This window comes from Oncorhynchus mykiss, chromosome 1 (assembly GCF_013265735.2).
Source record: "Oncorhynchus mykiss isolate Arlee chromosome 1, USDA_OmykA_1.1, whole genome shotgun sequence".
In the NCBI taxonomy this organism is placed as follows: domain Eukaryota; kingdom Metazoa; phylum Chordata; class Actinopteri; order Salmoniformes; family Salmonidae; genus Oncorhynchus; species Oncorhynchus mykiss.
The window spans coordinates 18,506,250-18,519,515 of NC_048565.1; the positions used below are offsets into that span (position 1 = coordinate 18,506,250).

Sequence of the window (13,266 nt, forward strand, 5' to 3'; positions counted from 1 at the left end):
CAAAAAATGTTTACAGCATTGAAGTTCCGCAAGAAGACAATGGCCTCCATCATTCTTAAATGGAAGAAGTTTGGAACCACCAAGACTCTTCCTAGAGTTGGCTACCCGGCCAAACTGAGCAATTGGGGGGGAAGGTCTTTGGTCAGGGAGGTGACCAAGAACCCAATGGTCCCTCTGACAGTGCTCCAGAGTTCCTCTGTGGAGATGGGAGAACCTTCCAGAAGGACAACCATCTCTGCAGCACTTCACCAATCAGGCCTTTATGGTAGAGTGGCCAGACGGAAGCCACTCCTCAGTAAAGGGCACATGACAGCCTGTTTGGAGTTTTCCAAAATGCACTGAAAGGACTCAGACCATGAGAAACAAGATTCTCTGGTCTGATGAAACCAAGATTTAACTCTGAATGCCAAGTGGAAACCAGGCACCATCCCTATGGTGAAGCACAGTGGTGGCAACATCATGCTGTGGGGATGTTTTTCAGTGGTAGGCAAGACAACGCAGGAGTGACTTTGGGACAAGTCTCTGAACATCCTTGAGTGGCCCAGCCAGAGTCCGGACTTGAACCCGATTGAACATCTCTGGAGATACCTGAAAATAGCTGTGCAGTGACGCTCCCCATCCAACCTGACAGAGGTTGCGAGGATCTGCAGAGAAGAATGGGAGAAACTCCCCAAACTCCCCAAAACAGGTGTGCCAAGCTTGTTGCATGATACCCAAGAAGACTCAAGGCTGTATTTGCTGCCAAAGGTGCTTCAACAAAGCAGTGAGTAAAGGGTCTGAATACTTATGTAAATGTATTGTTTCATTTGTTATTTTTTAACATTTTCAAAAATGTCAACCTGTTTTTGCTTTCTTTATGGTGTAGTGTGTAGATTGGTGAGGGGATTTATTTTTTAAATCCATTTTAGAATAAGGCTGTAACCTAACAAAATGTGGAAAAAGTCAAGGGGTCTGAATACTTCCAGAACGCACTATCTATAATACAAAATCCATGTGTATGTGTGTGTGGCATGCCTGTCTTGTGTATGTGTGTCTTACATGCATATTATTAATGTTAGCTCTCCATGCACATAGAAGGGCCAGCCGTGCTGCCTTGTTCTGAGCCAATTGTAATTTTCCGAGGTCCCTCTTTGTGGCAACTGACCACACAACTGAACAGTAGTCCAGGTGTGACAAAACTAGAGCCTGTAGGACCTGCCTTGTTGATAGTGTTGTTAAAAAGGCAGAGTAACGCTTTATTATGGACAGACTTCTCCCCATTTTAGCTACTGTTGTATCAACACGTTTTGACCATGACAGTCTACAATCCAGGGTTACTCCAAGCAGTTTAGTCACCTCAACTTGCTCAATTTCCACATTATTACAAGATTAAGTTGAGGTTTAGGGTTTAGTGAATGATTTGTCCCAAATACAATGCTTTTAGTTTTTGAAATATTTAGGACTAACTTATTCCTTACCACCCATTCTGAAACTAAATGCAGCTCTTTGTTAAGTGTTGCAGTGATTTCACTCACTGTAGTAGCTGACGTGTATAGTGTTCAGTCATTTGCATACATAGTCACATTGGCTTTACTCAAGGCCAGTGGCATGACATTAGTAAAGAGTGAAAAAATAAACTGGCCTAGACAGCTGCACTGGGGAATTCCTGATTCTACCTGGATTTTGTTGGAGAGGCTTCCATTAAATAACACCCTCTATGTCCTGTTAGACAGGTAACTCTTTATCCACAATATCGCAGGGGGTGTAAAGCCATAACACAAGTTTTTTCATCAGCAGGCTATGATCGATAATGTCAAAAGCCGCACTGAAGTCTAACAAAACAGCTCCCACAATCTTTTTATCATCAATTTCTCTCAGCCAATAATCAGTAATTGGAGAGTGCTGTCCTTGTTGAATGTCCTCCCTATATGCGGGCTGAAAGTATGTTGTCAATTTGTTTACAGTAAAATAGCATTGTAATCTGCTCAAACACAATTTCCAAAAGTTCACTAAGGGTTGGTAACAGGCTGATTGGTCGGCTATATGAGCCAGTAAAGGGGGCTTTACTATTCTTGGGTAGCGAAATTACTTGTGCTTCCCTCCAGGCCTGAGGGCACACACTTTCTAGTAGGCTTAGATTGAAGATGTGGAAATATTGTCTGCTATTATCCTCGCAATTTTCTATCCAAGTTGTCAGACCCCAGTGGCTTGTCACTGTTGATAGAAAAATCTTCACCTCTTCCACACTCACTTTACAGAATTCAAAATTACAATTCTTGTCTTTCATAATTTGATCAGTTATACTTGGATGTGTAGTGTCAGTGTTTGTTGCTGGCATGTCATGCCTAAATCTGCTAATCTTGCCAATGAAAAAATCCTTAAAGTAATTGGCAATATCAGTGGGTTTGTAATGAATTACATTGCGGGACTGCATCAGATTGGGGACCAGTTCTAGGGATATCTTAGGAGTAGAACAATCCCTCACTGTCTCAAAATCATCCTTCCATCTGGGAAACTAAGCCAGGGAGGGGTTAAGACAACAACCCACATGCAGATAACGACAGTATGAACCCAGAGTGGCTTATGATGCCCCAATCTGCATGGATGGGTGGAACCAATCATGACTAAGCATTTTTAGTGTCAGCTATATATATATAGTGTCAGCTATATATATATATATATATATATATATATATATATATATATATATATATATATATATATATATATATATATATATATATTATTGGTACTTTGCATTTGTGTAAAGGTTAGGTTACTCGGTCCAACACTCAAGGGCGTGGGGTTGACCAGCCTCAGTATTGCAATAATAATCAATATTGAATAAAGATGATTGCTTGAAGAAATGACAGTCTCTCTCACGTGATATTACATATATTTCAAGTGTTGAGGATCAGCATGGCAGAAGTGTTGTTGCCTACTCTTACCATCTGGGGGCAGTCCATCAGGAAGTCCAGGATCCAGTTGCAGAGGTAGGTGTTTAGTCCCAGGGTCCTTAGCTTAGTGATGAGCTTTGTGGACACTATGGTATTGAACGCTGAGCGTAGTCAATTAAAACCTCTTTGGGCTAGGGGGCAGTATTTTCACATCCGGATGAAAAGCGTGCCCAAAATAAACTACCTGCTACTCAGGCCCGGAAGCTAGGATATGCATATGATTTGTAGATTTGGATAGAAAACACTCTGAAGTTTCTAAAACTGTTTGAATAATGTTTGTGAGTATAACAGAACTGATTTGGCAGGCAAAACTCTGAGCACAATCCATCCAGGGAATTTTTATTTTACCTCAATCTGTTTTCCATTAGGTTTCTATGGAAATCCCTTTTTAATAGAAATATGCTTGCAGTTCCTATGGCTTCCACTAGATGTCAACAGTCTAGAAATTGGTTGATGTTTTTCATTTGAGAAATTAAGAAGTAGCCCTGTTATTTCCATGTGTCACTCCGGGTGCACTCTAATGTTTTGGTGCGCGTGACCTGGAACGTAGTCCGGTATTTTCGTCCGGTATTGAGCACAGTATTTCCCGTCTTAAATTTGATCGATTATTTACGTTTTAGGACACATACATTTGGATTAGGAATGTTGTTTGAAATGTTTGGACCAGGTTTACAGGTAACTTATTAGATACTTTGTAGGCATGTTGGGCAAGTTAGAACCGGTGTTTTCCTGAATCAAACGCGCCAAATAAATTGACATTTTGGGGATATAAAGAAGCAATTTAACGAACAAAAAGACCATTTGTGATGTTTATGGGACATTTTGGAGTGCCAACAGAAGAAGATCTTCAAAGGTAAGGCATGAATTATATCGTTATTTCTGACTTTTGTGTAGCACCTGCCTGGTTGAAATCTGATTTTCATGTGTTGGTATGCTGAGCGCTGTCCTCAGAGATTGCATGGTCTGCTTTTGCCGTAAAGCCTTTTTGAAATCTGACACTGCGGCTGGATTAACAAGAAGTTCATTTTAAACCGATGTATAACACTTGTATGCTCTATGAATTCTTATTATGAGTATTTCTGTTTTTGAAATTGGCGCACTGCAATTTTACTGGGTGTTGTCAAATCGATCCTGCTAAAGGGATTGGCGCGCGAAGGGATCCATAAGAAGTTAACAACATTCTCACATAGGTGTTCCTTTGAAGCGGTATGCAAATTGGAGTGGGTCAAGGGTTTCTGGGGTGATGGTGTTAATGTGAGCCATGACCGGCCTTTCAAAGCACTTCATGGCTACCACTAGATGTTGGAACATTGCTGCGGGGACTTGCTTTCATTCAGCCACAAGAGAATTAGTGAGGTTGGGCACTGATGTTGGGTGATTAGGCCTGGCTCGCAGTAGATGTTCCAATTCATACCAAAAGTGATTGGTGGGGTTGAGGTCAGGGCTCTGTGCAGGACAGTCAAGTTCTTCCACACCGATCTCGACAAACCATTTCTGTACGGACCTCACTTTGTGCATGGGGGCATTGTCATGCTGAAACAGAAAGGGCTGTGATGATAATGTTCTTGTTTGTATATAATCGTAAGATTAGCACAATGCTGCTTTTGTAATAACCTGTCTTGGTTGGGTTCATGCCAGTGACTGGATGATTGCACAAAGGAGGAAACTACACTATCACTCATAAGCAAATTGGCAGTAAGCCCAGAACATTATCTTGGAACAAGAGAAGTGATACATGTCTCAGTTTCAAGGACAGAAGCCCTGTGTGGTATAAATCAGTCACATACAGGAACAAACATGCATTTAACTTGTTAGCGTAGCAGTATAAAAGGACTGAAAGGGAACCTCCCCTTCAGAGGTTTCATCAAGTTTGTATTTAGTTTGAGCACTTCTTATGCACCTAGGAGAGAACACACACACACACACAGTTACTCATGGCACCTCAACGAGTAGCAAGTCCATACCACACTGGTTTAGAGGATGGGGTGGGGGTGCCTGTGTAACATCATCATGCATAGTGTTTATTAATATCATGCCTGTGTCATTCCAGTGAGCTATGGTAACTAGAGGAAGGCAGGGCAGTTTTGTCATGAGTAGGGATAAACAGACACTATGAAACTGTTACAACATGTCAGTTTCGGGTGTGAGGGTTTTTATGACGATTTTACTATTGACTAAAGCTACAGGCTGCGAATCAAAGCAATGGTTATTTTACACCAGGAGTGTAAAAGACATCATCAAGAAGACAACTCATTCCCATGTCAATTATTCAGTTATTAGGCTTGGTTCCGGTTAACAGGGAGAATCCACAAACCATCCATCCAATCCATACAGCACAAGCGGGCTATGATCAAGAATTATTGTCACTAAATACTAGTCAAACCACAAACAAGTCACATGTAGCAAAGACCAACATCAACCCACACCGTCACTCTGAAGAACCTTCACATCACAGATACTGAGGGCTGAAACCAACATGCAGTATAACAGGGGTCTAACATCTAGACGCGTAAAGGTACTAGTAGTAGGTATGCAGGCCTTTGTTCTAGCGGGACTGATACACACCTAGCACTGACAGCACACCTAGCACTGACAGCACACCTAGCGGTACTGATACACACCTAGCACTGACATTACACCTAACACTGACAGCACACCTAGCACTGACACACACCTAGCACTAACACCTTCAGCAGAGAATCAACTGATCATTGTCTTCGCCTGGATCCAGGTGTGTAACTGCTGGGCTATAACAAAAGCCTGCCCAGTTGCTCTCCAGAAACATAGCTGGGAGACCACTGCAGCACTGTATACCACTGTATTCCACCAATTAGTATGAAGAGGAGAGAGGGATGGGTGGCGGGTCATCGACTACTACAAGTCATGCACAGACGGTTGGTTAAGACAAACCGCATCTAGCTACCAGGAGGACCAGAGCAACGTGGATACATACCACCACTCCTTTGTAAGGAGCAGAAAACCTGAGGGGCAAATGCCAGTGCAGCTGAAGAAAAAAAGGAGAACCACAAAACAATGAGCAGTAAGCCATGGTGGATATTGGACAATACACTGACACTCAAAAACCTGCAGCCTTACTGGACTAGGAGTGTCGTAGTACAGCCCTGCCCTACAGTATGTAGTAAATACAGTTGGTGACTATGGTCGGTCTGTCTACTGAGTCTATGGACCTGGTAAGTGTCAGTGTTGGGATCAATTCCAATTCAGTCAATTCAGAAAGCGACATAGAGATGCATTGAGGAAAATTGGAATAGAAATGTCAGTTTGTTTCCTGAATTGGCCCCAACCATTGGTAGTGTAAAGACAGACCAGACCATGTAGAATAGTCCTCACCGTGTTCTTTCTCTTGAGTTTGAGCTGGTTGACGGCCAGCGCCTCAGCGTGCTCCAGCTGTTCGATCTCCTCCAACTTCTCATTGTAGCGTCTGATTTGCTCGTTGATCAACATCTCCACACAACTGGGACACAGAGACATTACCTGCTAGTTAGAATCTCTATTGTGGTAAAGGCACTGCATTGGTTTCTGTACAGTGGTGGTCGTACCTAGTTGCCTGAACAAAATATTCACTTGATAACAGCAATTTTTATTTAACTAGGCAAGTCAGTTGAAATCAAATTCTGTTTTACAATGACGGCCTACCAAAATATAGGACAAAGCACACATCCCAACAAGAGAGACCAAACAACACCATTACATAAAGAGACACCTAAGACAACATAGTAAGGCAGCAACACATGACAACACAGCATGGTAGCAACACAACATGGTAGCAGCACAAAACATGGTACAATCATTATTGGGCACAGAAAACAGCACAAAGTGCAAGAAGGTAGAGACAACACGTCACGCAAAGCAGCCACAATTGTCCGTAAGAGTGTCCATGATTTGAGTCTCTGAATGAAGAGACTAAGATAAAACTGTCCAGTTTGAGTGTTTGTTGCAGCTCGTTCCAGTCGCTACCTGCAGCAAGCTGAAAAGACCAGCGAACCAGGGATGTGTGCTTTGGGGACCTTTAACAGAATGTGACTGGCAAAACGGGTGTTGTATGTGAAGGATGAGGGAGGAGTGAGTCCTACGAGGGTTTTATAAATAAGCATCAACCAGTGGGTCTTGCAACTGGTATACAGAGATGACCAGTTTACAGAAGAGTATAGAGTGCAGTGATGTGTCCTATAAGGAGCATTGGTGGCAAATCTAATTGCCTGAATGGTTAAGAACATCTAGCCGCTCAAGAGCACCCTTACCTGCCGATCTATAAATTATGTCTCCGTAACCTAGCATAGGTAGGATGTTCATCTGAATCAGGGTTAGTTTGGCAGCTGGGGTGAAAGAGGAGTGAATACGATAAAGTCTAGATTTAACTTTAGCCTGCATCTTTGATATGAGCTGAGAGAAGGACCGTTTACCGTCTAGCCATACTCCCAAGTACTCCCAAGTATGAGGTTATTAACTCAAGCTCTAAACCCTCAGAGGTAGTAATCACACCTGTGGGGAGAGGAACTTCTTCTCACCAAAACACAGTACCTTTTGTTTTGGAGGTGTTCAGGGCAGAGAAAGCTTGTTGGACATGTGGTAAACCGTGGGGTGTTGGGTTGAGCGTGCAGAGATTAACACAGAGAAATCACGTAGGTTTCGCTTGGTCCTTCTCTTTCCGCGGTGTGCCACTGTGCTCCTTTTATTTGGCCTCCATGCCTGGTTGGCACTTTCCTCTAATTACCTCCACTTAGAGCTGTCCGTGTTGGGGTGCCCAGCTCCCGTATTCCCAGCAGAGGGAGCCAACGTCACCTCATGTACCTCCCCTCTATTACCATCCCCCAGGGTAGACCTACTGGGATACCACAGACACTAAGAAAGCTTTGTTTAACACAAAATCCGGGGAGGGGCCAGCTGAGTATAACACTGTATTGTCTGCATATAAATGGATGAGAGAGCTTCCTATTGCCTGAGCTATGTTTTGATGTAAATTGAGAAGATCGTGGGGCCTAGGATTGAGCCTTGGGGTGCTCCCTTGGTGACAGGCAGTGGCTGAGACAGCAGATTTTCTGACTTTATACACTGCACTCTTTGAGAGATGTAGTTACTGTAGCAAACCAGGCCAAAGACCCCTCAGAGACACGAATATACATTAGCCGGCTCACTAGAATGGAATGGTCTACCATATCAAATAACTTTGGCCAAGTCAATAGAAATAGCAGCACAAGATTGCTTAGAATCAAGGGAGATGGTGACATTGTTGAGGACCTTTAACCTTTCTGTCGCAGGCGTTCCGCTAGCGACCCAGCTAGACAACATCTGGTGAAATTGCAGAGCACGAAATTGAAATTACAGAAATATAATATGTCAGATTTCAAAAGGCTTTACGGCAAAAGCACACCATGTGAGTATCTGAGGACAGCACCCCTCATACAAAAGCATTAAAAAAAAAATTCAACCAGGAAGGTGTGCTATGAAAGTTAGAAATAGCGATATAATAAATGCCATACCTTTGAAGATCTTCTTCTGTTGGCACTCCAAAAGGTCCCAGCTACATCAAAAATGGTAATTTTGTTCAATAAAGTCCTTTTTTATGTCCCCAAAAACTCAGTTTAGCTGGCGCGCTTCATTCAATTGTCCACCGGTTTCCCTCCTTCAAAATGCATACAAAATGAATCCCAAACGTTACCAATAAACTTCTCCAAACAAGTCAAGCAACGTTTATAATGAAACCTCAGGTACCCTAATATGTAAATAAACAAATAAATAATCAAATTTAAGTAGGAGTATCATTATTATCTTTACCGGAGATAAACAACAAAGAACGTGCTCTCATCCACACGCATGAAAACACTACAGCCAAAATGGGAGCCACTTAGAAAAACTACAAATTCTAGCTCATTTTTCCAAAAACAAGCCTGAAAGTCTTTCTAAAGACTGTTGACATCTAGTGGGAGCCCTAGGAACTGCAATCTGGGAGGATTTCGCCTCATAATAAACATGACAGACACTGGAAACAGTGATTGGCTGAATTTTTATTTTTTTGGGATGGTTTGTCCTCGGTGTTTAGCCTGCCATATCAGTTCTGTTATACTCACATACATTATTTTAACAGTTTTAGAAACTGTAGAGTTTTCTATCCAAATCTACCAATGATGTGCATATCCTAGCTTCTGGGCCTGAGTAACAGGCAGTTTACTTTGGGCACGCTTTTCAGCCGGACGTCAAAATACTGCCCCCTAGCCCAAAGAGGCTTTAAGATTGCAGTGACTCATCCATAACCTGAGCGGAAACCATACTGCACATCAGAGAGAATACTATAGACATCAAGAAGTTTTTAGCAAAGACTATGTTGAGATCAATAAAATTAATTCAAAGTGGACAATTCTTATTGTGGGATTTTTTAAATTTCAACTGAATTGATCAAAATAAAACAACGTTTTATACATAACAGGGGTGTCTGTCTATGCAGTGATCAGAGAGATACTTACGTGGTGGTCTTGGCCACGTCCTTCATGCTCATGAGTGGGTCGGCGCTGTCTGGGCAGCGGAGGATGCAGGGGGCAAACACGATGGCCAGGGAGTTGGGAGACATGCGGTTGTGAGACTCGTCTTTAGACACTCTGGAAGAGAGAAAAATATTACTCATGTGGAATATTATATATAGCAATACACACAGCAATATTGCCCCAGCCATGAAGAGTATGTACTTGACTAGATGGAAGAAAAGTCTTTCCAAGGTGTTGAAGCATGCGGTGGGGAGCTGTTCCAACACTTTGTAGATGGCATGTAGCTGCTCTTGCTTTTCAGGAAGTTCTGAGAGATGAGGAAAACACAATTAGGATCAACAACAACGGCACACGGGATTGCTGACAGTCGACAATATTACACATTTCAACATTCAGTGGAATACAGGTAACTGACCAAATAAAGGAAACACCATCATCAAGTGTCTTAATACGGCGTTGAGCCACCACAAGCCGCCAGAACTGCTTTAATGCGCCTTGGCATAGATTCTACAAGTGTCTGGAACTGTAATGCGACACCATTCTTCCACAAGAAATTCCATAATTAGTCATTTTGTCAAAAGTGCCGGAAAACGCTGTCTCAGGTGCCGCTCCCATAAGTGTTTAATTGGGTTGAGATCTGGTGACAGACACACACACACACACCCTTTAAACTTACTTTGAGACCCCTCTTTCAAAGTCAGAGATCTCTAGCCTTGGTAGCCAAAATAATGGGCAGCTGGACCTTAAGCATGATGGGATGTTTTAATAGCTTAATTAACTCAGGAATCACACCCGATTTCAATATACTTTGTATCCTTCATTTACTCAAGTTTTTCCTTTATTTTTGTATTTACCTGTAGAATATAACAAGGAGAAAATAACCAAAGTGCAGGCCTCCCGACTCCTCATCACTCTGCACACAGACAGACACCAACAGTCAGATATGTTAGTCAATAGTAACCTAGGGACCAATACAGATTTTTAAGATTTGCACACCTAAATCATGGAACTATGTCAATGTCGTTTACGAATATGTGAGGTCAATGCCCACCTTTTTTGCAAAAAATGTGCAGCAGTGACAATTTTGCCGAGGCACTTCTTGTGGCACACCATCTTACAATCTGGAAGAATAAAACCAGAATGGGAGGCTATTAACATTTGTATCCATGACGACCCTCAGAATATAATGTTATAATGTTTCACGTTATGTATGTTTAAAGCATGATCAGCATTCACATCAATCATTGGAGACTGTTATCCTTGTTATTTGCACATAATCTGCACATCTATCACTCCAGTGTTAATGCTAAATTGTAATTATTTAGTATCTATGGCCTATTTATTGCCTTATACCTTCCTACTCTTCTACATGTGCACACACTGTGCATATATTTTTCTTTTGTGATATTGAATGTACGTTTGTTATGTCTAACTCTGTTGTTTTTGTCGCACTGCTTTGCTTTATCTTGGCCAGGTCGCAGTTGTAAATGAGAACTTGTTCTCAACTGACCTACCTCGTTAAATAAAGGTGAAAAAAATGTATATATATGTATACACCTATATTAGTTGTTACTAGAGTGTGTGTGTGTGTGGTACTCACAGCTGCACATGTAGACTTTCTCCATGCCCCCGATATAGGAGTTGCACTGGTCACACGACTGCATGATGTTAACCTGGTACGTGCTGAACACATGGTCCAGGGAGTTCTCCATCTAAACAATCATACATTGTGTGCATGTATCAATGTGTCCAATCACTTCATAAAATACATATATTTCTATAGAGAACAAAGAGTGGACAGGTTTAAGGATTGGCCCTTAGTTTGTACTTACGTTCTTGTCTTCCGAGCTTTAGCAGGCTGAAACACTGACAAAACCAAAAAGCATTTTACAATTAAGAACATTCAAAACAAAAATGAGAAGACAGACAACAATATAACAAAGTGACAAACTTAGAAGACAACAGACAAAAATGTAAATGCAATAGAAAAAAAAAAATAATGAGACATTGGACCAGTAGGCATTTGTGTGTGGTACATTTAATACATTACGTGTGAAACATTACATGAGGATTATACAGTGTTATGTGAGTGAACATTCTCCATATAATCAATAAAGGGTTGCCAAATTCTGTAAATTGTCTCTGACTTATTCCTCAAGCATTATGTCATTTTCTCCAGTGGGATACAACTATTAACTTCAGATACCCACCTGCCAGTTGCAATGTGGCTATCTGATTTCTGTTTCAAGGCAATACATTTTTTTGCCAATTGCTTGCACCATTTCTGTTAGCATTATTAGTGTGACTTTGCCTAAGATTGGAATTTGTGAAGTTATTCAGTAGACAGACCTCCGGGTCCAAAGGGAATGCAGCCCCCTAAATTGAAGATATGGTATCACTTACCCCTTGCCAGAAACTGTGTAGAGGAGATATCAGGGTTGAACTTGTGCAATGTAGATGGGGTGATATAGAGCTGATGGAGGAAATTAAACTGGATCAGTCTGTATCTGGAGTTCAATGTGGATGTAACACCATCCCTGTATAGGTTACTCCATAGTCCCCGTCGTAGCTGAATCAGAATTAGTTAGGTAACGTAGATAAATAAGATGTTTTATTTACTTTATACTTGTCATTAGAATGTCTTCTTTTGGACTATACTGTTGGCAGTTGCACTTTCCTTTCTTCTCTAGGGAAAAGTCTATCCCCAGAGAGGGGAGAGGTCAGGCTTGTTTTTTACATGTCTGGTAATATGTAGAATATCAGAAAGGGAGAAGTCAGGTTTGAATATTGTCTTCATATTTGAATGTGTCTGTAACTATTTCTAAACCATGTGAAGGGCTCCACCATGTCTGTACTCCAGTCATTCCCTCCTTTTACCATTGGGGGGAGGAGTATGGCAGTGTCTGGAACCATTGTATTACCCCTCTGATGTTGCATGAATCTTGACCTAGTATATGACCTAGAGGCTCACTCCACTCTGAGTTTGTCCAGGAGGGAATGTATCTGAGATGGGAGTATCTAGAATTGACAATTGATATATGCCATTGGATGAGGTAATGTTTTGGTACTATGAAGTACCAATAACGAGATTAGAACCTCGTTTAGAAGACCAAACTGAACGATAATTTAGTGAATGCTGTCTGGCTATGGGATACTCCTTTCTCAAGTAAAAGTCTTTCTTTGTGAACAGTTCCTATTATCTGTGGTTTGTCATGTCGACTAGGGGGTGGATCTTTGCTATAAAAGATCTCAGTTGCCATTATGTTGACCACTCTCAACTTTTCATTAGAAATGTTGAAAGTCAAATGCTATTGCAAAAGCTTAATTATTGATTATTGATTAATTATGGCTTATTATTGAGTATTGATTAATTATTGCCATGGCCAACTGAGATGGCCATGGCAGAACATTGATTTTGTTGTCACAGAACCATTTCTGTGTGGATCTTAAGGTATGTTTTGGGCCATTGTCTTGTTGGGAAGTTAACCTACAACCAAGTCCCAGCCTTCTGGCAGAGGCAACCAGATGATCAAATAAAATTGCCTGATACTTGGTGGAATTCATTATGCCATCAATCTTAACCAGTGTCCCTGGACCTCTGGAATTGAAACAGCCCCAAAACATCAATGCCCCCCCTCCATATTTCACCGTGGGTATGAGGTGCCTCTCCTTGTATGCATCTCTGTTTCGACGCCATAAATGTCGATGCTGTATCTGACCAAAACTTAAAATGTTGGTCTCATCTGACCAGAGCACCTTCTTCCAGTCATAACTTAAATGACGTTTGGCAAGCTCCAAGCGTTTGCGTCTGTGTCTTGTGGTCAGAAAGG

General features: G+C 41.6%; 1 long non-coding RNA gene across 1 annotated transcript; it reads right to left on the reverse strand.

The window, feature by feature from the left end:
- Window positions 1-6,286: 6,286 nt before the first annotated feature.
- Window positions 6,287-9,772, reverse strand: LOC110498635. The gene is made up of 3 exons (XR_005039108.1): window positions 9,638-9,772; window positions 9,419-9,550; window positions 6,287-6,411 (listed from the first exon to the last, which is right to left on the reverse strand). It is a non-coding gene; the product is annotated as an uncharacterized LOC110498635 (long non-coding RNA).
- Window positions 9,773-13,266: the final 3,494 nt, after the last annotated feature.